The sequence below is a fragment of the Diabrotica virgifera genome, chromosome 2, assembly GCF_917563875.1.
Source record: "Diabrotica virgifera virgifera chromosome 2, PGI_DIABVI_V3a".
Taxonomy (NCBI): Eukaryota; Metazoa; Arthropoda; class Insecta; order Coleoptera; family Chrysomelidae; genus Diabrotica; species Diabrotica virgifera.
The window spans coordinates 186,495,959-186,522,694 of NC_065444.1; the positions used below are offsets into that span (position 1 = coordinate 186,495,959).

The 26,736-nt window shown below is 31.4% G+C and overlaps 1 long non-coding RNA gene across 1 annotated transcript; it reads left to right on the forward strand.

The window, feature by feature from the left end:
• Positions 1–4,539: 4,539 nt before the first annotated feature.
• Positions 4,540–7,955, forward strand: LOC126880334 (uncharacterized). The gene is made up of 3 exons (XR_007696567.1): positions 4,540–5,331; positions 6,373–6,530; positions 7,775–7,955. It is a non-coding gene; the product is annotated as an uncharacterized LOC126880334 (long non-coding RNA).
• Positions 7,956–26,736: the final 18,781 nt, after the last annotated feature.

Sequence of the window (26,736 nt, forward strand, 5' to 3'; positions counted from 1 at the left end):
CGAGTAGAGCCATCTAGTTAACGCATTATAAAATGGCAAACTTGCTTTTGTTTTGTTATAATAAATTAATTTATTTATAAGAAAAAAAACTACATATTTTTTCCAGTTGTAAACTTTTTTTAGATAAACTTACTACAAGTGTACCTTTTAACATTAAAAACACAAATATTCTCATTTGAAAACTGTATAATTATTTAAACAATCTTAATTTAAACAAATTAAAAATTTTGTTATAATAAATAAATTAATTTATTATAACAAAACGAAAGCAACTTTGACATTTAATAATGCGTTAGTTAGATGGCTCTACTCAAGTTACTTGGAAAAAAAAAAATGAAAAAAATTGCTCCATGGGAAGCCGAGAAAATGCATTTTTTAACGTATACCGATTTTGAACTTTGAGATTTTCTCCAACCTAATTTTTTATTGGAATTTTGCTATTTTTGGCAATTTTCACTCGTAATATCGATAGTTTTTATTATAATAATATATGTTATGATTATTTTAAAGATATGAAAATTGGTGTGAAGAAATAGGATAAAAATAAAAAGGTGATGGTTCGAAAATTATGATCCTATTGTTTATATATTTGCCGTAAATGCCGGTCAACTCTGACCAGTTGTATCCCACGAACCACTCATCACAATTAAACGTTTTTTCTTTTAAAAGAAGCGTCCTGCCGCTTTTTTCCAATACCGTTTTCGTGATTTAATTTAATTTAATATTTCCCGAGAAATTCTATTTGTTTATAAGCCAAACAATTGTTTATAATTTTAAAATATTCCCGAGGCCGCTTAAATAGTCCAATTTCAATTTTGTAAAGTACATTAGATGTGTCTTTTTATACAAAAATCATAGTTATTCCTATGTATCATAATTATTGTGGTTATTGTACCGACCGTAAATTTTTAATTAACAATTCAATTGTTGCTAAACTATTCATTCAATTTCCATTGGCTTCTGGAATCATAATCTATACGAAAAGAGCCTTTATGCTATCAAGTTATTCAATTATTGATAAACAATTACTTATATAAAATTTTAGTTGAAAATTAAAGATTTTGTTGGAAAAACCGGCATTTTCCGAGGAAAATTTTTGTCGAAGTAAATCGGGAAAAACACGTCACTATGCAGAATTTAATTACGGTGAATTTTTATTTGGGTGTTTTTTGTGTAAAGTTAAAATCTTTGGAGTTATAGAGCACAAATTGAAAAAAACACGACTTTCGAGCATCATTTTGTTTATAAAAAAAGTAGCACACTATCTGCGGACATTGCATACCTATATTATTAATATATACAATCATAAGATTCGATTCCAGCAATAAAATTGCTGGTAAATAACTTTTCCCAAAAATGGCCTGTTCTCCGATAATCTGCCCAGACTAAACTAAATATGTTTATAACATAATACCCTTAAAATCGACCACTTCTCTGTTATTTTAAGTTAAACACACCGATTTGAGCATGCACCAAAAAAATATCTTTTAACCTACCTACCATATCTCTTTTTTTATTATAATTAGAAGATTTATGAAAAAATCTCTCTGATTTTTCATGAGCTACAAAAATATTTTATATAGTTTTTTTCGTTAGATGCATAATTTTCAAGGTATTCGCAAAAAACCGTCCGAAAAGGTGACATTTTTCAACGAAAATGACAAATTTTCAACCACGGATACAAAAAGTATTGAGTTCTACAAAAATTCTAAAACAGTTTTTGCTAGAATTAGGTTATCTAGCCACGTCCGTGATTGTTTTGACCAAAAATTTTCCATCCACGAGAAGGGGTGGGAAACGCCTCCAAGATAAAAGCGCACATCGGCATAGGGTAGACTTTGAATTAGGAGATAAGTAGAGGTTATTTCTAAAATTTCATTAAATTACACGCAGTAGGATAGAATTCAGAGGTAATATCCTCTTTTTCTCTCATTGACTGGCGTAAATATAGACTTCGGAGAGGCATGTGCAAACAAAATAGGCAAAAAACTAAAAAAATAATTGGGGTTTGCTTACTAAAACATTTTTGTAACGCCATCCGTTTTCAAGACACAGAGCGTTAAAGAACAAAAAATTTTACACATTCTTTACAATTTTTCAGAAACTACTGTCAACATTGTAATGAAATTTGGTGAGTTTTAAGAGGTAGTTATTGTACACTATTTAACATATAAATTAGAATGTTATATTCATCATTGGCGCGCATACGGGTAATGGTCACATTTATTTAAACAATAAAAATAGTACGCCAGTGAGCTATTTCAAATTAGAAATCATTTTTGAATTTCTCATTCAATTTGTGACAAAAAATCTATTTTTTTTTCCTACGACGCGCTGTTTTCATGCAATAAATAAAATATCTTTTTCATCTTCTTAAAGTGCCCTCTCCTCAATGGAGGTTAATAGACGGCCGGAGTGTGACGTCACGACCAACTGCGGCTATATTCAGTGTTATGATGATCACTTTCCAAACAAAGATTGTAAACACGTTGAAAAGTAAGGTTTTACCGAATCTCAAGACTTTTTAATTAGTATGAAATCTAAAAAAAAAAAATAAAATAAAATATAAAATCTGAAATTTCTAAAAATCAAATAAATTCTAAACTTACTTCACCCGTATACATACATTTTAGTGCTATTTATATAAAACAACATGCTTTATTATTTATACAACCTTGTAAAATTGTTGTAGTAACTATAACAATACTTACATATTGCAAAAAACGGAAATGTTCTCTGTAAAAACTGAAAAAATAATAAAAAATACAAATTTGCCACACTAAACAACGTTTTGTTGGAAAGGTTTGGAAAAATCTGACATGATATATGTCAATAAAAATTGACATTTCTACGTCATCACTCCGGCCGTCCATTGAAAACTCTTCTTCAGCTGTCTTCAGCTGTTTTTATAAGCTGTTCAAAATTTAGCCCCGTCAATTGTCGGATGCATGCCCCGCTCACTCTAATAAAAAACATGTAATCGTATTTATTTTCCTTCCATTTAGTCAGAGGCGCTGATGTCGGCATTGTGATTGGTGGAACATGACTTTTGACAAATCCTGCGCTATCTGTGAATCTGTAATCTGTGTTCGTTCGTTGTCGTTCACTTATTTTATATGGTCGGTGGTCGGTTATGTGATGTGTTTGTGTCACCATAAAAAGCTGATATTCAGTCGTGTTTTGTGATATTTTTGTTATTTCATAATCGAGTACCTTTTTAAAGGTAAGTTTTTATGATTGTAGATACTGTTTATCCAACAGTTTTAAAATACACATTTTATTTCGCGTTTTGTTGTTAGGTCTAATGGCTCCCTTCAGCTGTTGTGTGCAGACGGTGAAAAAATTCGACAAGTAAACATTTATTTAATCCAAATTACTCATATTTCTATGTAAAATGTCACATTATTGTATAAATAAATAAGTAAGAAACAAAAGTTGTTTGTGTTTTACCTTTATTGGCCACTTGAATAAATAAAATATTAAATATTGGAAGTATCGTATGGAGGCTATGATGTACCTAGCATGGAGGCTAGATTATGCCACTCTTCCTATCCAATCAACAGCAAGAACGTTTAAAATTTCACACCTATCATGTCGAAGCTACAGACCACTTATGTGGAGGCCAGATTTGTAGTATCCTTCCAATTAACCAGGTGCTGAAATACGTGACATATTTTTTGAAGGGTAAGATCGCATTCTACCAAATCACACAACACTTTTTTCTATGGTCGGATGTTTCTTAACCACACACAATAGTCTTTCCCTTCCCAGCCCTCTATTTCCATCGATCTTTCCCTTCAGTATTAGTTGAGCATATTTATAATACCTATTACTTCTCATTACCCATGTGGCCTAGGTATGATGTTTTTTTTTGTAATTTTCACTGTGTTGAAAAGTTCCCTTTCCTAGCCTATTATTCGCGGTGTGCAAGTATTTGGAAGGGAAACGAGAAACGACCGTGCGCGAGTCGCGAAGAAATATTGCAACTATCTTAAATAATTCATATTGTCAATTGAAATTGTCAAATTGACGTATATTTCATACCTTCTGTCATTGAAGCAGAAAAATTATATATTGCTCCACAATATTGATATGATATGCAATTATTATATAAAGGTAAATTTAATTAATTGTGTTTTGCTTGCAGTACTGTATTTTAATAACTAATTTTATTTACTACATACAATTGTTTACGTTTGCATAACATAACCTGCATCTTATTTTTTCTTCTTATTATTTTTTTGGACTATGGCCTTGACAATTATCCAGCAACCAGGACTAATATAATTGGCCAATATAATTAAAAGTGCGACTAAAAGTACAGAGCGTAAAAATAGAGGTCGCTTTGCCGAACTTGCACGGTCCCAATATGTATGTAGAGCACTTCTTCGTTTGAGGTGTACAGCCGGTTCCTAAAAAAACTGATACGACTCTTAGTAAGATTTGATCATGTTGAGCAGTGTATTTGATTGATCTGACATTATATTTATTATGACAAACAAATAATAAAATAAACAAACAACAAACAACTGATTACATCCCTAACAACACACAACATTCCAGGAATGTACTACCAAAGTTCTATCAATATTTGAATGTCCTGGACATTTAGGGAACATTCGGTGAACATATGTTTAAATTATTCCTGGAATGTTACCATAAGACATTCTGTGAACATACTACCAATGTTCCTATATTTTAAGTTGCGAAATAATACATACGTGTAACAGATACAACATTACTTATAACATACCAGACAAACTAAGTGACACTTTAGGCCTACAGTGCAATAATATGTCAAATTTAAAGAGTTTCCCAAGTTCAATTAATACAATATTATAAACATACAAATGTAATAAAAATTATTGTTCGCGAATATTCAATTTGGAATGCGATTTTGTTAATAAAAAAAATACTTATAACTTATGCAAAACCCAAGAGAGGCATTTATATTTATTTCTTTTGCGTTCATTTTCAAATTCGCCGTGCATATATTTTTGTGCATGGCGCTTGAGAGGGCATCACGTGACTAAAAACGACCAACCAACGACCTCGCTTCGGCCATCTTGGCATCTTCATCTTGGCCACCTTGCTTTGCCGTGGGTGGATCGTTGTTTCTATTATTTGTGCTTTTTAAGAATATTTTTTTAATTCGGATACTTTTATAATAGCTTTAATAGTATTATTAACATAGTGAATAAAATGGTGTCCTGTTTTTAACGCAGTTGGAGTAGCAGAAACAAATGTAGATAAAAAAATCTGCAGGAATAACGTTTCAATTATGACAGAAGCTCCAAACAAATGACTGTGAATGAAAAGCCCTATTAAAAGGTTAGTATGCAAATATGTAAACGAAGGCATGCCCTGTATTTCAGAAAATAAATTAATACTATTAATACCCTAATAATACTACAGTGGAACCCCGTTAAGTCGGCCTCCGATAACTCGGAAGTTCGGCTAACCCGGAACGATTTTCATCAGACAAAATAAACATTTTCTCGGTTCGACTGAGTTGTTTACCCAGATATGAACAATACTGTATGCAACTGTACGTAATTTAGATGTACTGTGCATAATATGTATTTCATGTTTTTGCAATAATGAAGTTTATCTGTTAGTATACCGTAATTTATTAGTTTTTACGATATTCTCCAGCTAACCCGGATTTTCGATAACCCGAACCAGCCACGGTCCCGATTAATCCGACTTATCGAGGTTCCACTGTATTCATAAAAAATCTTTTAAGTAACCTAGATATAACAAAGTGAATAAAAGGCATAAATCAGAAGAATTATTATTTTATTTTATAAGTTAATAATTGGTCATATCCATTTATTATTTTAATAATAATTGTGAATAAGCCACAAACTTCGCTTATTCCTAACTAAAATAGTAAATAGAGATAATAACAATAGGATTTGTAAAACTAAAGTAATTCTTTTTGCGTTTTTGCTAATGTATGCCTTTATAAATAGGATGGTAGACCACACACTATAATATGCAGTACCAACTAATGAATACACAGAATATTATAGTTGATTTGCTAAACTCAGTCTCAGTACTACTGAGTCTCAGACACAACTGGCTAGTGATTTTAGTAAATAATTTTGCCAATTTGGTAAAATTGGCAAAAAAAAAAAATAATAACTAAATAGTTAATAATTACTGTAATTTTGGCAAAATTGGCCAAAAACAAAAAAAATTACCTACTAAAATCACTAGCCAGTTGTGTCAGAGTTTGGGGAACCGACTATACTAATAAACAATTTCTAAGCTGTTTTATAATATTTTGTGAGTCCATTAATCATATTTTTTATTTAAAACTAAAATTTGTTAATAATGCTTAGTAATGCATATATTTTGTATTTTTAGCTTTCCAGAAGATCCTGCGAAGAAGACATGAACTATAGATCAGATTTGTTAATAGAGGAGTATGTTCAAAACACTTTTTAGAAAAAGATATTGACAGAACTTCACTTTCATCTGTTCGTTTAAGAGACTGTGCTGTTCCAATAGCTTATGTCACACAGGTATATGCATTTTTTTTCTTGGTTTTAACATCTTTAAACGCGAAATACGCAATAGCTTATCGAATTGATGCCATGTTATTTTTCTTTATTAAGGTCTTTGTTTATTATTGTGTATGTGTATTAACAACAGAAACATTTTTGGTTATTCTTTTATTTTATTTTATATTTTGTCATCAAGTGTTCAGTCAATGTATGTAGTTTTCTTATGTACACCTTTATGGGTTTATACCTGGTGGATGTATATTTCAATAAATAAATAAATAAATAACCTAATTAATAATACAGTCTGTACAATATAGATACTGTTGTAATTCATTATCTACATCGGAGATCTAAGTTGACATTGTTGCCCAACTGCAAAAAATTTTTGAATTCATTTTAAGTCAAATATATCACATAATTATTGCGAAGTAGATTATACAACAAAACAGATTAATATTCAATGTAAATAAATAAAAACATCAGAAATAGAAAACAAGAATTAAGGTATAATCTTATGTTACAGTTATTAAGGTACCAAGGGTATTATAAGGATAATAACGCTTGAGGTCAATGGTGTTTTTAACAAGGGCCTGAGGGATATACGTTGACCGAAAGCGTTATTATTATAATACCTGTGGTGCCTTCAACGTTTAATGTCTGACTAAATTATTCTTTATATGCGAAAAATTTGAATGAATTTTGAATTGATTAGTTTTTAAATAAGTACATTTACCAGTAACAGTAGTAACATAATTGTGGTAACCATAGTTTTACTTAGGTTGATATTTGTCAACTTGACAGTATCTAAGTCGTTATTTAAATTTAATGCCCAAGGGCGTTATATCATACTTAACAGACTTCGAAATGTCATTATTTGTCAAATAATGTACCAGTAGGACATTAAAGTAAATAATAAAAACAATAAATATAATGAATACTAAATACTTATTTGTTTGTGAAAAATCTATTTCTTTGTGGCTTTTTTGTAATTAACTATTCTAATGAGGAAATAAGCCACAATTTACTTGAAAAAATAATTTTATTAAGGTTTCTACTTCCACGTCGGATGTCGTTGTCAAAATACAAAATGTTCATTATTATTATTTTATTTATTAAATATTATTTATTATTTATTTAAATATTATTTAATATTTATTTTTTTATTATTATTATTTATGCGTATTATTACCTGTAAATAATATTTCTTCTGATTGTTAATTGTAAAGGATAGAAAAATTACCTTTTATTTTATTTTCTTTTAGAATCAGCTGAGAGAAGTGGTCTACAAAAAACCAGAAAGGAAACAGAATATGTGGCTACGAAAAGCAAAAGAAAGGTTTACAAAGCAAATGTGACACATTTTTTTATAATATTTAGGAATGTCAGTAAATTACATTAAAAAATGTATGTAAAGATTTTTTGCAATAAAAATGTTTATATTTATCAAGGATGTATTATTTGGTATGGCCACATATCGTCAGTGATGTGACAATACCTCCTATCTGTTTTTTTCAAGAGATTTGTAAGATAGACTAAAAACTTGTTTCGGCCACCTCCTGTTTTCATATATTTTTTGACTTGTTTTGCAGTAAATAACTATCTATTTACTACAAAAAAGTCAGAATACGTACGAAAACAGAAAGTGACCTTAAAAAATGTTTTTCGTCTCCTGCAAACCTCATGAAAAAACATATAGGAGGTATTGTCACATTACTGACGATATATTTCAGTGAATGTCTAAAAAATATTCTGTGAATGTTCAAAGAACGTTCGTAGACATTCATGGAATGTTCTAACAAGACATTCAGTCTAAAAATATACTGTGAATGTCCAAAGAACATTCATGGAATGTTCCAACAAGACATTCAGTCTAAAAAATAGACTGTGAATGTCCAAAGAACATTCGTAGACATTCATGGAATGTTCCAACAGAACATTCTAAGAATATTTAAAATGCTGACACAGCACTTTCCTGGGACTTTCCAGGGACATTCGTGTGCATTTGGGGACATTCCAGGAATGTTTTCAATGTCCTGTGTGTACATTCTAGGAACATTCATGGAATGTTTTGTGTTATTAGGGATATTATGTTAATTCATAAATTGTACTAATTATTAAGGTCTAAATGTTTATATTATTTTGAATTCCTGTATTTTATAAAGAGTATATAAATGATAGTTTTTACATCAAATAGATCACATAATTATTGTAAACGTGGATTATACAACAAAACAAATTAATATTCAATTCAGCCCTGTAACTTATTAAAATAAATATTATAGAAGTTTTCAGGGACTTTCAGCCCTCGGTAATAATGTAGTCTTTTATTCTAAGTTTAAATTTTTCAAAAATATTTATTAGTTTTCTCAGGATTCGAAAAAAATGAATACAATTAAAATACATTGAGAATTTTGACATGCGTCACAATTTTGCATTAACTCAATGTAAAATTCTAAACTGTTGAATTCCAGCTTCCCTAATTATTTGACATCAAATGACATTAGAAACTATTTGTAGAGGATTGAAATCTGTATTGAAAACAACTGTTAAAATTGGTCTACGTAATTAAACATATTCTAAAATTTTGTAAAAATGTAATACATTTCAATTTTCAGCCCAAACTTAGGCCACACACAATGCAATAATGTTCACATTTTTGAACTGTCAATATTTTTATTTTATCATCTATTGTTTAAAAACAATACAGTTGATAAGATACCCTCAGTTGCGGAGAAAGTATTAATAATAAAGATTAATAATAAAGTCTAATATCCGTGGAACAGAATAAGCTATCTGACAAATTTTAAGATTTGGCAGTGACATTGACAGTATGTAAATATTAAGTATTTATCCTTCAAAATACACTGCTCAATTTTCTACAAAATACGCTTCAAGAGTCGTATCAGTTTTTTTTGGAACCAGGTGTACATCTTAACCCTTACGTTATAGTATTCGGAATAAGTTTCTACGGGGCGTTTTAAAAAAGGTAACATCGTTTCTAGGGTAAGTAAAATATTGAAAAATAATTGGGGTTTTATTTGCTACGTCAAAAATTTTTGTAATGCCATATTTTTTTCAAGATACAGGGCGTTGAAGAAATACAAAAATTTAAACAAGTTTTATGTAATTATGAATGTATAGAAATTTATTTCGAATACTTTGTACGGACTAAGATGCTTTATTTTTTCCATGAAAACGGCGCGTCGTAGGAGAAAAAGGGAAGATAGGTTTTTGTCTCAAATAAGACGGGGAATTCAAAAATGATATTTAATTTTAAATATCTCAGCAACTACCTATTTTTTCTTTAAAAAATTCAGACCACTACGCATGCGCGTCGATGATGAATATAAAATTCTTAATTGTACATTGTCAAAAAATGCACAATAACTGCTGCTTAAAATAGGGATGGCGGTTTTTGACAAAACACCGGTTTTCGGTTATACCGTTTTTTTTGCTTACGGTTTAACCTGGCGGTTATAACCGGCCAAAAAAACCGGTTTTTTCAAAAACCGGTTGTCGGTTTTTTTAATCCAATAGGTTACAATGTTACATTTACAATGCACTTTAGTTTGCGATACTCCACTCGACTCGATATTCGATGTAAATATGATCAAAATTAGTACTATCGAAAGAACATCAATATAAATAAAACACAATTTTTAATAAAACCGTTTTATTCTATTAATTATTATATTTATTTATTATTTTAGTATTATTATATATTTATTGATTATTATTAAATATAATATAGCGCAAGATTAATATACAGTGCTAGTCAAAAGTCCGTACCTCCCCTCGTATCTTTTGAACGGTTACACCAATAATAGTGAAATTTGGAAGGAGGAAATAAACGGACGTAGGCTTCTTACCTAGTTATGACAGGTGACGTAATAGTGACAGATGACTTTACAGCGCCACTGTGCCAGATAATTTTAAATGGGACCTTATGGCAAGTGACACCTCGTTTGAAAGGTATTGCAAATACATATTCAGTTATACTAATTTTGTTTAAGTTTAAGCTAATTTTGATAAATAAATGAAATAAATATAAAATTGTAGTTTCGCCTTTAACTAATAAAAATTCAAAATTCCGCCTATGATTACTTGTCAAAAAGGTTGACGTTGACGTAAAAACTACTAGAGAATTGAAAAACGTCAACTTTTTTGACAAAAAAAAAACCATAGGCGGACATTTGAATTTTTATTAATTAAATGCGAAACTACAATATTATATTTATTTAATTTATTCACCAAAATCAAAATAAACTTAAACCCAAAAAAATTAGTATGACTGAATAGGAATTTTGAATACCTTTCAAACGAGGTATCACTTGCCACAAGGTTCCATTTAAAATTATCGGTCACAGTGGCTCTGTAACGTCATCTGTCACTATTACGTCACCTGTCATGACTAGTTAAGAAGCTTACGTCCGTTTATTTCCTGCCTCCAAATTTCACTATTATAGGTATAACCGTTCAAAAGATAAGAGGGGGGGTACGGACTTTTGACTAGCACTGTATACATATTGAAATAATATACAATTTAACCCAACCATTTCAACTTATAAAAAATTTTCCATACTTTCAAATGGGATTTAAAAAAAAATAATATCAACATAAATATTTTTTCTACGAGCGTGCAAAAATGTCTACTTTCGCGCACGCATTTTAGTTTAGAAAGTTTCACTTTTCCGCACGCGTGTTACTTTTCCGCACGCGTGTTACTTTTGCGCACGCGGTTTTTACTTTTCCGCACGCGTGTTAATTTAGATATGTTAATATAGCCTTAAAGTAATTATAATACATGCAATAAACTAATAATTAGATATTATTTACTAATTTATTTCAAATATACCTTATTGTGTTCCTGTTTTAATGAAATGAACGATACAATTCGATGAAATAAAATTATTTTGACATAATATTCGAAAGTCAAATCGGTAGACAATAACAGTCGTTTTGAATCATCGTCATGGAAACCAAGATCGTCGTCATGCAAACTAATTATATTGAAAGTTTGGTTTTGACAACAGGCCCGTTTTTAGGGTCTTTGGCGCTATGGGCACCATTTTGACAAGCGCCCCCCCCCCCTCCCAACCACCAAATATACGCCAACACAACCCGGCCACTAGCGCCATATTTCGAAATAGATTTCCGCTTTTTCTTGTACTTTTTTTCTTATTTGCCAGTTTTGGTTCGGGGGGGATCTAACCCCTATTCTCTTTACAAATAGAGAATATTCCATTATCCACCACCTATGGACCCGCCGTGTCCCGGACTGGCAACCGGCAACCGTAAAACAAAACAAAACCGTTATTGACGCTTAAACAATAACAGATTAGCATAATAATCAATAGGTTTTGTTACTACGGTATCACGGACCACCCTCCCACCCTTATTATTATAATTGTAATTATTATTCTACTATATACACTGTACTCTGCCTTTATAACATTACATCTTGATATACTAGTTCAATATTAATAATAACATCACACTTTCATGTTATATTATCTTTGTTGTAAGTTCATCAGTTCATCGGTTTCTATTTACATTGGTTTCTTCCGCATTTTCAAGTTTGAAAATGTGGAAATCAGTTTATCACAGTCAAGTTTCAAGGTTATGTCACTTTGAGTGCACAGTAACATCAAGCTGTTTAGCTTTTCATCTGCAATTGTACTTCTATTTTCTGACTTGATTTTCTTCAAGGCCGAAAAACTCCTCTCTGCCGAACAGTTTGTAACTGGCAGAGTCAAATACACCCTAATGGCTACTTCCAAATTCGGAAATGTGCTTGTTAAACTATTTTCTTTGATGTATGAGTAGCAGTCTCTTATTCTCTTCAGTTTCTCAGCCTTCATGTACATTTGAAAGTGATGACACTCTTGTACGAAGTCATTTTCGCAAATGTCATTGGAGTAGTACTGAGCAACCTTTTTAGCTTGTTCCACTAGATCTTCATACTTCTTCTCGTGAAGTTGACTGAATATTTCAAATCTTTTACTTAGATTTTCGTAACTATTTTTCCGGCTACTGAGCTGCACTACTAGATGGTCGAAAATGGGTTTGAAAACTCCAGTTCTATATCTTGTTCTAGGATCCATTTTCTCAAACTGTTCATCCCTTTGTTCATCAAAAAACATGGTACGTTTTCTTGCTCTGTCATAAGAAGGGGTACTTAAATTAGCCATTTTCAAAGCTTCAGCTTCAAAGTCATCAAATTTTTCACTTTTCTCGTTTAAGAACAACGATAAAGACTCAAGCTCTTTTGTAGCACCAAGTAGGTCTAATTCTTCTGTTTGCAACTTTTTGCTAACTTTGTCCACTCTTTGCAAGATATCATTCCAAATTACAATTAAAAGAACTGTTTGGAAATTCTCCAAGGTTTTAACAAACCCTTCTGCTGTCAGCCGTGTGTCTGGTGTTTGTGTTTTATCCTTAATCAAATCTTCAAGGGCAGCTTTGATTTCTTTATGGCTGGTAACCAAAGCAAGTAGTGCGTCGGACCTGGCTGACCACCTAGTGTCACTCATGGATTTTAACATCAGAGTTTTCTTTTCTTTTTGTGGTTTTCCATCATTGCTCTTCCCTATTAATGCTTTTAGGACATTCCATCTATGCGTAGATGCTGAAAAAAAATTGAAGAGGTTTTGAACAAAGTTGAAAAAGATTACAACCTCCACACAAGCCTTTTCGGCCGCATAGCTGCCTACAAGATTAAGGGAATGTGCGACGCACGGAACATAATCTGCAAGGTGGTTTATTCGTTTAATCCTTGACTGTAATCCACTGTAAGGGCCCGACATGTTTGATGCATTGTCATAACTTTGGCCACGACAATTTCGAATGTCCAGTTTCAGATCTTGAAGAGACAAAAGGATTGCCTCTTCAAGACCTTCAGACTTGTGCGATATACGTGGCAAGAATTTTACAAGCCGCTCTGTGGCACAAGCATCTTTTAGGGACACATACCGTAAAACTACCGCCAGCTGGTCACTATGTGACGCATCAGGTGTCGAATCAACAACCAGGGCAAAATATCGTGCTTGATTAATCTCATCAATTATTGTACGAAGCACCTCGTTGCTCATGACGGTAATAAATTCATTGCATACGTCTGATGACAAGTATGATACATTTCCTTTACCCTTATTGCCGTATTTAGTGAAATGTTGTGCTAAGAATGGATCAAACTCACTAATTAGCTCAAGGCATCCTAAATAAAGGCCATTGGAAGTTGAACCTAATTCTTGATTGTCACCTCGAAACGGAAGTCCTCTAGATGCCAAAAATTTTACAACTGTCACTATTCTAGTTAGAACGTCTCTCCAATACTTCACCTCTTGTTGATGCTGTGAAGAGACCAAGGACTCTACGGAAAGAGACTTTTTTCTTGAAATTAATTTAAGGACATTAATCCTGTGGTCATTTGATTGTTCGTGTGACTTGGCTAAAGTTAATGAATGTTTCCAGTCACAGAAACCTTCACAAAAAGAAGTTCTTTTATTTTCTGGTTGAAAGAGAAGACATGGAATGCAAAATACACAACCAGTGGATTTTGAATACAAAAGCCAATCTCTTCTAAAACGTTCTCCGTTCGGGATTTCGCCTGAAAACAAATTTACTGAAAGCTTACGGTTTTTTTTAACATCATTTTTATAGTACCGTTCTGACTTTGAAAAATCTGCTTGCAAATCTTGCTTGACATTTGAATTGATTATTTGAAGAACTTGTTCATCGTTTTTTGTGTCCCAAGTGGCCGGATCATCTAGTGTAAAATCAAAACTATTTCTAGAATATGGGTTTAGTGGTTCTACGGTAACCTGCTTAGGCCTACTAGGCGAATGATGTGTACGAGATGTGGTGGATGGTAAGGATAGTTCAGAAGCTGAACAAAAATTCTGATCATTTGAAGCTGGATTTATGTTATCTGAACATGATGAGGCAGAAGCTTCATTTTGAGGCAAGCTTTTTTGAGTGTCAACATTTTTGTCATTAGAATTATGTTGACTCGTATGAACATCAGATACAACGTTAAAGAAATTACTTATTCTAGGAACCTTTTTTAGGAAGATCGCCTCTTGCGCTATTCTCTGATTTGCACGTTTACGGAATTCAGCGCCACTAGGTTTCTTTTTCTCACTCATAGTAGCCTACTACACTCACTAGTCACCAATCACATCAAAAAAGAAGCAGCGAAGCGCTCGACTGAAAGAACTGATGCACGATGCACGTAAACAAACAGCGCAACCGTGGAAAGACCACGCCACAATAGACTGTCCAGTGTCTAATACCTGACTGTGGAGTCAAGAGACAAAAGGGATGTTGTGGTGAGGATGGTGGGGGGAGGCGGGCGGGCTAAAAATAGACACATGTAGAGCGGCGCGCTTCCGCTTGGTTCCGTCGTCTAGGACCGGCGCGGGCGCGGCGTTGAGGTCGGGTTGTGGTGGTGTATTTTACGCTGATACCCTCCCAATGATTAAATCGCTATTCGTAGTTTTTGTTTACAATTTGCCGCGATCTCCAGAAAATATTTGTTTATTTTAAACTATTATTAAAATTTTTATTTTTTTTATTATTTTTTTTCTTGCGCCCTCTTGGCGCCCCCAGGCTCGTGCGCCCCTGGGCACGTGCCCAGCGTGCCCATTTATAGAATCGGGCCTGTTTGACAACCTTGTCAAAGAATTAATTTGTGTTTGTATTTTCATATTAATTAAATTAATTGATTAAGATTTGGTAATTTTTTAAAGACTCTTAGAAAAAATATTGTACCTAACTCTTCCAGAAAGTCTCTTTTCCGCACTCGACTGCTTGCCAACTCCCGCTTCGCGTCGTTCGGCAAACTGCAGTCGCGTGCGGAAAAGAATGACTTTCTGCACTTGTTAAGAAAATAACTATTACTTAAAAATAAATTCGATAATGCAATTTATCTTTTATTTTTACTACCATCAAAAAAAATATGTAGTTATTTTAACACGTTTGTATATATTTTTATAATATAATAGGTACATTTTAACTCATTTAATATTTCCTGTATGGGTGTATCTTTTTGAAAACGTAGAGAAATCCTTGGAGATTAGTATTCGTAATCGGTAATTCAATATTCATAGTCAGAACATTATTTTGGTAATCAGAAAAAGTCATTCGCCCACTTTCAATGTCAAGAGTCAAGTGTGAAAAATAGATGATGTTTGCGTTTACTTTAACCAGATCACTTCTTATGTAAATATTATGATTACAAATACCTTATCAACGAAATATTATAATAAAACTTAATTGTTTCTGGCTGATGTGAGTTTGCACTTTCAGTTTGCTTCTGTATTTATAAAATAAAATTTGAATTATGGTTTTGTTGGGAATAATTACTTGAGAATAATAATTATGATTGGGATCTAAAATAATACCTAACCTAATCCTAATCATCATAAAAACCTAATAACCGGTTTTTACTTAAAAAATAAAAAACCGGTTATAACCGGGACAAAAAAATAACGGGTAAAACCGGTTATTGCGAAGTAAAAAAACCGGTTTTAGGTTTAAACCGGTCGGTTTTTCCCCTTAAAACCTACCAAATGTTATTACAATGTTGCCAATAGTTTCTACAAAATCGTAAAAAATGTGTAAAATTTTTTGTTCTGCAAGCCCTGTATCTTTACCCCAATTATTTTGCAGGTTTTTACCTATCCTCGAGAGGGCGTTACTTTTTCTGAAACACGCTGTATATGAACGAGAATAGATTTTTGGTTTTCAAAACACTTTCCATAATAATTAACAATTGACATTTGCCTTTGATATAATAATATTATTAAATCATGCCTAAAATGCATAAATTCCTAGGATAGGCCTGTATAATGGTGGTTCTGATAAAATTCCGTTTATCTAGTAACAAATGTTTATTCTTCTTACACTTGTGCTGTTTTTTTATACCATCCCATTCTCTCGATTTTCTGCTACAGTAATAATAAATTTTTAACACTTCTTTTTAGTAAATCAATAAGGCACAAAACTTCGTGTACCTATTGGTATTAGGTAAACAGAGATATAAGCGTTTAAAGTATTGATTTCAATGCAAAGGGAGTGTCTTTTTGGCCCTTTAACATTAAAATTCTCTGACCTAAAGGGTATAGAAAGATTGCAACTCTCATGGTCTTATAGCTTATGAAATTCCCTACAAAATGATGTGAGTGAATGCAAAAAGCTTTAAAGGAAACCGAGTTATTGTTAAAAAACCAAATACATTTTTCTAGAGATAATGTTTGAACATTACGGAGCGTCTAAATTTTGATGTTTTTGGAGTATTTATTCTTTTATACATGCAGTGTCTGCTTTATATTTACATATCGGGTAACAAAACTCTCAAATTTGCTGATTGGAGATGGACAAAAGTGAATGGCACCTTGGTACCAAACAAAATGACGGATATTCCTGCACCAGAAGAACTACTTAAAATGATATTTTGCAATTGTAAAAAAGGATGTGGCTCAACTTGTGGGTGTCGCAAACTTCAATTATATTGCAATCATTCTTGCGGTTCTTGCTCTGGTGATAGCTGCCAAAATTGGCCTCCTGTCGACCAAGAAGAAAAGGAAGTTGATGCAGAAGGAATAGACGAATTTGTAAGTTAAAGTTAAATTATTGATATATACTTTAAAAATCATAGTAATTTTATACTTTATTTAATATTGTAAAATAAATATATTTTTTATTATCATCAAAAATGTGAAGTTTAAAAAGTTTAATTTCCATCAAACGCATATTTTTACGGCATACAAATTTTATAATAGTCCAGAAAGCCACTGCGCATCCGCTAGCAAAAATATTCTAATTCGGATTTTTTGCACAATCTTACTCAAAAAGGACTCCTTTTAACAAATTTGCATGTTGCCAGGACCAAAAAGTGGTCAAAAATTTTTTAAACGTTTTTTTTTGTTTTCTTCCCAAAATTATTTTTTTTGTATGGAAAAAAGTTTTTTTAGGTTTTTTGGATCATTTCAAACAGAAAAGGTTTTTAGTGACTTTTCTCTAAAAATGATAGTTTTTGACATATAAGCGATTAAAAATTGAAAAATTGCGAAATCGGCCATTTTTAACCCTCAAAAACTATGTGAGAAACTGAAAATTTTAATGTTGCCAAGGTAGGTAGATATTGTTTAAACATTGATTGATGAAATCCCGAAGAGTTTTTTCCAATACAATATTCAAAACTCCTTTGTTTTTTAATTGCTAATCAAGCGTGCGCGACACTATTTTCCACCGACAGTATGGTGCAAATGAAAGGAATAAATTCGTTATTTCGTAAACCGGCGACTTAAAGGAAAAATCCCGAAACAGGTCGATTTTTATTTTTAAGTTATGATATTGTGGCATATATGGTATACTAGTGACGTCATCCATCTGGACGTGATGACGTAATCGATGATTTTTTTAAACGAGAATAGGGGTCGTGTGCTAGCTTATTTGAAAGGTTCTTCAATTCTCTATTCAGTAATATAAGCATTAACATAATTATTTATACAGGGTGTCCAAAAATTTTTTATTAAATTAAATTATTTGACAAAAAAAGAAGTAGAAGGACACCCTGTATAAATAATTATGTATAGTTTTGAATAATGTATTGCAAAAAACTATTCGGGATTTCATCAATCGATGTTTAAAGAATATCTACCTACCTTGGCAACATTAAAATTTTCAGTTTTTCACATAGTTTTTGAGGGTTAAAAATGGGCGATTTCGCAATTTTTCAAGTTTAAATCGTTTATATGTCAAAAACTATCATTCTTAGAGAAAAGTCACTAAAGACCTTTTCTGTTTGGAATGATCCAAAAAACATAAAAAAAACTTTTTTCTATGCAAAAAAATAATTTTAGGAAAAAGCAAAAAAAAAACGTTTAAAAAATTTTTGACCACCTTTTGGTCCTGGCAACATGCAAATTTGTTAAAAGGAGTCCTTTTTGAGTAAGATTGTGCAAAAAATCCGAATTAGAATATTTTTCCTAGCGGATGCGCAGTGGCTTTCTGGACTATAAATGTATATCATCATATCATAAGCAACAATTAATTTATATTTTTTTAAATTCCATTGCTTCAAGCTTTCGAAAAGAATTTTTACATAATTTTTATGATAAGGGATAGTTTTTAGCGGTTGAATCAAATTAAAAACTTGTATGTATCATGTTTTTTACATTTAAATAATATATATTTTTTCTATTTAAGATCGAAAATAAAATGGTTTCACAATCTCAACCTTTTTTTTTTTGAATTACTGTATGAGGGGTAGTTACATATAAAAATTTCGGACTATTAGTTATATTTTAAAAAGCCAACAAAAAATTAACATGTTTAAATTGATGTCTATAACTGCTTCCATTTATTAATTTTCAATTCTTTTTTAAATTTCATTCTTAGGGGTCCTTTTTGGTGGTTGCATTATTAAAAAAATTAAGTGTCAGATTTCTTGTACTTGAAGGAAAGAAATTCTCCTATTACGATCCAAAATAAAAAAATTTCATGTTTCTTGGCCATATTTTTTAAATAATCTTTTTATGAGGGGTTGTTTTTAAGGGTTGTGAGTTGTAAAATATTAAAATATAAAACAATCAACATTCGGCTTTAATTCATTAGTTTTCAATTTATTGAAGTAAGGGGTAGTTTTCAGAGCAGCAAAAATAAGAGTATATAAGACAATAATTCGTCCCACAATAACGTATGGAAGCGAAACCTGGACTCTGAATCAGCGGGAAACAACAAAATTACTGGTACTTGAAAGAAAGATATTGCGGACTATCTATGGGCCTTGCAGAGAAGAGACAACAGGAGAATGGAGAAGAAGACACAATGATGAACTCCAGACAATATACGGAGATGAAAACATAGTACGCTACATTAAATCAAACAGAATACGATGGGCGGGTCACGTACTAAGATCAAGTGACGAAAGACTTCTAAACGCCACATTCTGGGAAAGGTCCGATGGAAAAAGGTCAGTTGGTCGCCCAAGAAAGAGATGGAAGGACGCAGTAGCCAGCGATCTACGCAAAATGGGAGTACAGCAATGGGACATAGCTGCTCAGGACCGACAACAATGGAGGGAAATAGTAAACGCGGCCAAGACTCACATAGAGTTGTAGAGCCAAATGATGATGATGATGAAGGGGTAGTTTTCACCCCTTAAAAATAAAAATTGCCATTTGCGACCAAGTCAGGTTTGAAGAGGAAGGTAAAATGAACTTATTTCCACATTTTTAAAAAGATCGATGAAGGCAATTAGAATTGCGAGGTTTGGATCCATTTTAAGCTTGAATGATTGTACTATTAGTAAAAACAGATAAAACTAAATACATAGTAAGCATTTGCTGATAACGGCGATTAGCAAGCGCAGTGTGCCAAAATAATATACGACGTTGTCCGTGTTCAAGTAAATTACATTTTACTTAGAAATCGAAGTGAAAATAAATAAGTAATTTGTAGTTCTGATAGCGAATACTCGGAATACTTAACGATACGATGGAAAGACTGGTCTCTTGACGCTCTCGCGGGGCTGTAGAAACTACAGGAAATAGAAAGCGCGCGGAAACTAACAACGGATAGTGACGATAACGAATATGATTACGCCAGGGTAGTCCAGGGTAATAAGGATTTTCTCAGGACACTCAAAGATCCAGGTAGCTGACTACTTTTTTAGTTATTGTAGACCTATAGGAAGAAAACCTACCTGTTTCCTGCCTAGAGTTCGCGTCCGTTTTTTAATTATTAACAATTTATTGCAAAAATCGCAATTTTTTTGATTTTTTACACCCTATTCAAAAGCTAAACAATTGACATAAAACTACAAAATTTAATTTTTTAGAACATTAAAAAACCTTCAAAATGCCGATTTTTGAAAGTTAAAAAGTTAATTTGTTGCTTCACAAATTGCAAAATAAATGAAAATCGATATTTGTTAATAACTTTTACTAAATTTAACTTAGAATTTTAGGGTTTCACCCAAAGTTGGTTATTTTGGTACTTAACAAACCCTCAAAATTTGAGACCGATCCATTAATTAGTTTAAAAGTTATTCTATTTGTTTATCCCATTTATTTTGCCATAACTTAAGACAGAAAATAATAAACATTGGGCAATTCTGAGTATGCCAAACGAAAGTAGAAGACTAATAGTATCAAAATGTATTAAAAAAGCTAAAAAAATTAATCAATTTAATCAAAAATCCTAATGCCAAATTTTTGAAATTTTGTAGTTTATAAACATTTGGAATAACTTGTATATTGTCCGTAGGAACAATCTTTTTATACAGAGTCGGTATTTTGTTATCGATGGTATGCGCATTTAATAAGAGCAACAAACAGACATGTATTTATTATACATTTAAAACGGGTTAGAAGATGTGGGACGGTCGAACGTGGCGGAACTGGGAAGGGTCACCAAAAAATTTCGGGTCGTAGGTAATGGCTTTGTCAGACAGTGTTGCCAAAGTTGGAAATTATCAAAAGAAAATATTAAAATAGAAAAAATAATATATTTAACTTTTTGTAAACAGATATAATAAACAAATTATTTAAAAGAAAAAAACTTAAGTGAAAAAATATTGTTTTCGCCAATTTTAAAAAATGTGAAAACGTTGGAATTATATTTCAACGTTTATTTTTTTATTAATTTTTTCTTTTAAATAATTTGGTTAGTACCTACACTATTTGTTAACAAAAATTAATATAATATGTTTTCTACTTTAATTATGCAAGTTTTTCTGTCCCAGAGACTTTGTAAACACAACTTTTCCGTCATAAGATCAGACAGAAGGACAAATGAGGTGTAAGAGTGAAAGCTCTTAACCCAAGGATGTTATTAAAGTGAGAAACTTGATAGCACAAGTACTATTTTAAAGTCGCCGAAATAGTACAAGCGACATATTATTCGACGCGTCGTAGCAAGATGCTTCCGGTATTAGTCAAGTCCGACAAAAAAATAGAATGACAAATGATGTGTCGAATGAGAGCTTATAACCCAAAGATGGCATTAGAAGTAAGAAATTTGACCTCGGACTTCCGTTTATAGAGTTACAACCGGGAGTACGGTTTTAATGACGCCGAATTAATACAAGCAATATATTATTTAACACGCTTTAGCAAGACAAAAACAAATGTATTGTACTATTTCGGTGATTTTAAAACAGTACTTCCGGTTGCAACTGATACCATCTTTGGGTTATAAGATCTAATTTGATACCTTGTCTTCGTATTGCTAAAGCGCATCGAATAATATGTCGCTTGTACTATTTCGGCGGCTTTAAAACACTACTTCCAGTTTCAACTCTGCAACCGGAAGTGTGAAGTCCAATTTCTCAGCTTTAATACCATCCTTAATTCGACACCTCATACTTACTACGTGGCGTTACAACCCTTCGTGGGTTTTAGCCCACTCGACAGCATGCCTTCACTCTTCTCTGTCTTAGACAATCTCTGTCCAGTTCTCCACGCCCGTAGCTTTCAGGTCTCCTGTTATATTATCTTGCTACCGGAGTTGAGTGTTTTAATAACGTAGGAGTTATATTCGATAGACAGACGGACGGACAGACTTGCACAAAGCCGGAAAAATATAATGGTTTTCGTCTTGCTAAAGCGCGTCCAATAATAAGTCGTTTATAATATTTATTGGGCGACTTTAAAATAGTACTTCAAGTTTCAACTCTAAAACTGGAAGTGCAAGGTCAAATTTCTCACCTTAATAAGATCGTTGGGTAATGAACTTTCATTCGACAGCTCATTTGTCCTGTCTTATCTAATGACGGAAAAGTTGTGTTTACAAAGTCTCTGAGAGAGACAGACATGCGTAATTATCCATCAAAGTAGAAAAAAAATAATACAGTGATGAGCGCGCTAATAACCGACAAAATAACGCAAAAGATGGAAAACTTAATACGTTGTGAAATAAAAAGAGATGAAACTAGTAGATGTGTAAAATTATCGATATGAACCTATAAGTTTACATTACATCAGGTACCTACATAGTTTCCCTCCTTTAGACGTCTGTGACAGAAAACATTTAGAATTTTATAAAATTCTCCTGTCACGGTTAGATTTGTTATACTCCTCAGATATGTCTAAAGGTGCGAAACTATGTAATGTTATGTAAATTTATAGGTTCCTATAGATAATTTTACATCTTTATTAGTTTCATCTCTTTTTATTTCACAACGTATTATGCTTTCCATCTTTTGCATTATTTTGCCGGTTCTTAATAGCGCACTCATTACTGTACCTATATTATTTTTTGTGAACAAATAAGTAAATCTACTAAACAAATTATTTAAAAGTAAAATATAAGTAAAAAAATAAACGTTGAATTATAATTCAACGTTTTCACATTTTTTTTTAAAATGGGTGAAAACAATATTTTGTTATTTTTAAATAATTTGTTTATTATATCTGTTTACAAAAAGTAAACTATATTATTTTTCTACTTTTTCTTTTGATAATTTCCAAATTCGGCAACGCTGTCTTACAAAGCCATACCTACAACGCGAAATTTTTTGGTGGCTCTTCCTACTTCGGCCGCCCAATATCTTCTAACCCGTTTTAAATGTATAATAAATGCATGTCTCTTTGTTGCTCTTATTAAAAGACCATACCATGGATAAGAAAATACCGACTCTGTATATTCGGAAAGCTAGTATTTTAACACTAATTTTAATATAAAAATTTAGCCTCGGTTCATTAGGGACAAAGTTAGCCATTTGTTTTTTTTTAATTCACAGCTAATTTGTTTATAATAATTAAGGAATTTCATTGATGTCATTTTAAATAATGGGATTTGTATTTTTTGTTAAAAAATTTGCATAAACATTGTATCTTCACAGCACCCTCTACGATTTTTCAAAATTGTAGTTCAAACGGTTACTAGGGGGAACCTACGAATCCACCGAGTTAAAATACCGAAAAAGCAATTTCCAACTAATACAATTTTCTGTATCTCCGGATCAACTCAATGGATTTTCATCTTTCTTTTTTAATTGATATGCAATTTCTACGTACATTACAAATATGCAATTTGTTTATAAATTTATTAATTAATAATCAGTCTAATTTGTTTAAACAATTCTTGAAAAAATATTTTTTTACAAAAATCTATTTTTTTAATTATAGTATCATTAATGATCATACAAAACGTTAAAGTTCACTTTAATAAATAAATTATTTTTATTAGAGATAATTATTTATTGAGGATAATTGATTTATTTTAAAGTACAACTCAACTTTTTCTATGATTAATAATGATAGTCTAGATTAATAATGATAGTTTTGGGGAAAAATTATTTATTCAAAAATTGTTTAAACAAATTAGACTGTTTATTAATTAATAAATGTCAAATTACAAATAGACAAATTACATATTTGTAATGTACAGAAAAATTACATACAAATTAAAACAAGGAAGATCAAAATATATTCAGCAGATCCCGAGATATAGAAAATGATAGAAGTTTTAAGTTGCCTTTTTTAGTTTTTGAACTCGTGCATTTGTCGGCTCCCAGCTCCCCCTTCACTTACTATGACTAGTCACCAACTGAACAACATTTTTAAAAATTCGTGTAGAATACCAACTTTTCGAATATGTAAAATGATTTTTTCTACGGACAATATTTTTAAAATTGTTCTAAATATTTATAAACTACAAAATTTCAAAAATTTGGCATTACTATTTTTGACTATACTAGAGAATTTTTTTATCTTTTTTTAGTAGATTTTGATAGTATCACTTTTCTACTTTCATTTGACATACACAGAATTGCCTTATCTTCATTATTTTCTGTCTTATGTTATTGCAAAATAAAGGTCTCTGGGATAAACAAATAGAATAACTTTTAAACTAATTAATCGATCGGTCTCAAATTTTAAGGGTTTGTTAAGTACCCCAATACACAACTTTGGGTGAAACCCTAAAGTTCTAAAGTAGTTTTAGTAAAAGTTATTAACAAATAACGATTTTCAATTCTTTTGCAATTTGCGTAGCAACAAATTAACTTTTTAACTTTCAAAAATCGCCATTTTGAAGGTTTTTCAATGTTATAAAAAATTAAATTTTGTAGTTTTATGTCAACTGTTTAGCTTTTGAATAGGGTGCAAAAAATCGAAAAAATCGCGATTTTTGCACTAAATCATTAATCATTAAAAAACGGACGCGAACTTTAGGCAGGAAACAGGTAGGTTTTGTTCCTATAGGTCTACAATAACTAAAAAAGTAGTCAGCTACCTGGATCTTTGAGTGTCCCGAACATGGACTATTTCCAGCTTATTACCCTGGTCTAGGGAAATAAGGTAAAAATTTCATTATAAATACAAAAATGCCCTTCACAGTTCGGACGAAAATTTTAGTTATTAACAAATAAGTGAACAAATGGCAGTTTTTTCGTTTAAATCACCACAGGTAAAAAGGAATTAATTATCTTAGTTATAGTATCCATCTTTTAGTAGATGAGCAAAAGTTTAAAATGGCTGTTTTTGAATTTTGGTCTGATCATAAAATTTGTTGCTTCAGAAATTTCAAAATAAAACTAAAATTTCGAAAATAAAAAAATTGCTATAACTTTTGCAAAAATAACCTTAAGACTTTCATATTACACGAAAAATTCAATTTGTTTATGCCAAAGAACTTTTTTTTTGCAATTTTATTGTTTAGAAAATAATAACGACATAGTAATTCTGTGGAAATCGCGTGAAAGAAGAATAGTTATATTTTCAAAGTCATTTTTATCATTCCGAGAACATTTTACTAAAGTAGAGTCATTTTTCGCTTATAAACAATTTGAATAACTTTGTTAATATTGACTCAGACTAAAACTACTTTGGGATTTGAAAAGCTGGTATTTTTACACGAATTTTCAACAAAAAACTTTTCTCCTAGGTTAATTACAGTCAAAGTTAGCCACTTTTTTTATTTTAAAGTAGCCACAGCTACTTTATCTATAACAATTAAGCAACCTAACTAGCTCCACTTTGAAGATCAAGGTATGTAGTTTATGTGTAAAAGTTTGCGTAAACTTTAAACTTTAACAAAGTGGTTAATAAAGCTTTAAAACTGACGTCCTAACGAAATCGATTCGTGGTCGGTGGAGGGGAATTATTAAAATCCGTGCACTCAAAAAATGAAATTGATTCTTCAAACATATGCTGCGATTAATATCTAAGGAGCTTGTTGATGGATTTTGATCATATTTTTTTTTTAGTTTGTATGTACTCGTAGTCTTGTAGAGTACGTTATGTACACATATCCCCACCTAACATTACAAAATGTTAGGGGGAATCCCCTTACCACTCAGGGATATGAAAAATATATTACGACCGATTCTAAGACCTACCAAATATACATATATAATTTCATAAAAATCGGTCAAGCGGACATATAGATGACTATTAAAAATTTGGGGTAGGTGATAGAAGGGTGAAAATTAAGGGTTGTATGTATTTTTTAATTCTACATCATATAAAATTAGGGTAGATAATTTTGTACAAAAAAATAAAACAAAATGTTAGGGGGTAACCCTCCTTATAACTAATGGGTATAAAAAATAGATTGAAAGGTATTCTCAGTCGTACAGGATATACGTGTAAAATTTCATAAAAATCGGTCAAGCCGTTTCGAAGGAGTATGGTAACTAACACTGTTATATGAGAATTTTATGTATATAGAAGTAACTGTGAATTAAATAATAAAAGTGGCTAACTTTGACTGCAATTAACCTAGGCAATTTTTTTTGAAAAGTCGTGTAAAAATACCTGCTTTTGAAATCCCAAAGTAGATTTAATCTACAGTCAATATTACCAAAGCTATTAAAATTGTGTTTAAGCCAAAAAAGACTTTACTTAAGTAAAATGTTTTCGGAATGATAAAAATTTACTTTTTATTAATTTTTTTAACCTTGGAAGCATGTCAGAAAGAAAAGAAGAAAAATAACCTAATAATGAGAGGCTTACCACTAGACACATAGGAACAGAGCAAATAGAGAACTTCATAGAAGCAAAAATGGGAGTAAAATCAGAAATAAATAGGGTACAAAAGATAAATGAAACAATGTGTGTTATAGAATGTAAAAAATTCGAAGATAAAATGAAAATACTGAAAGCCAAGGGTAAACTAATGAGCTATAAACAACATAGAGTATATATAGAATGTGACCTAACATTAAAAGAGATAGAAATACAAAGAAACCTTAGGAAGATAGCAGCAGAGG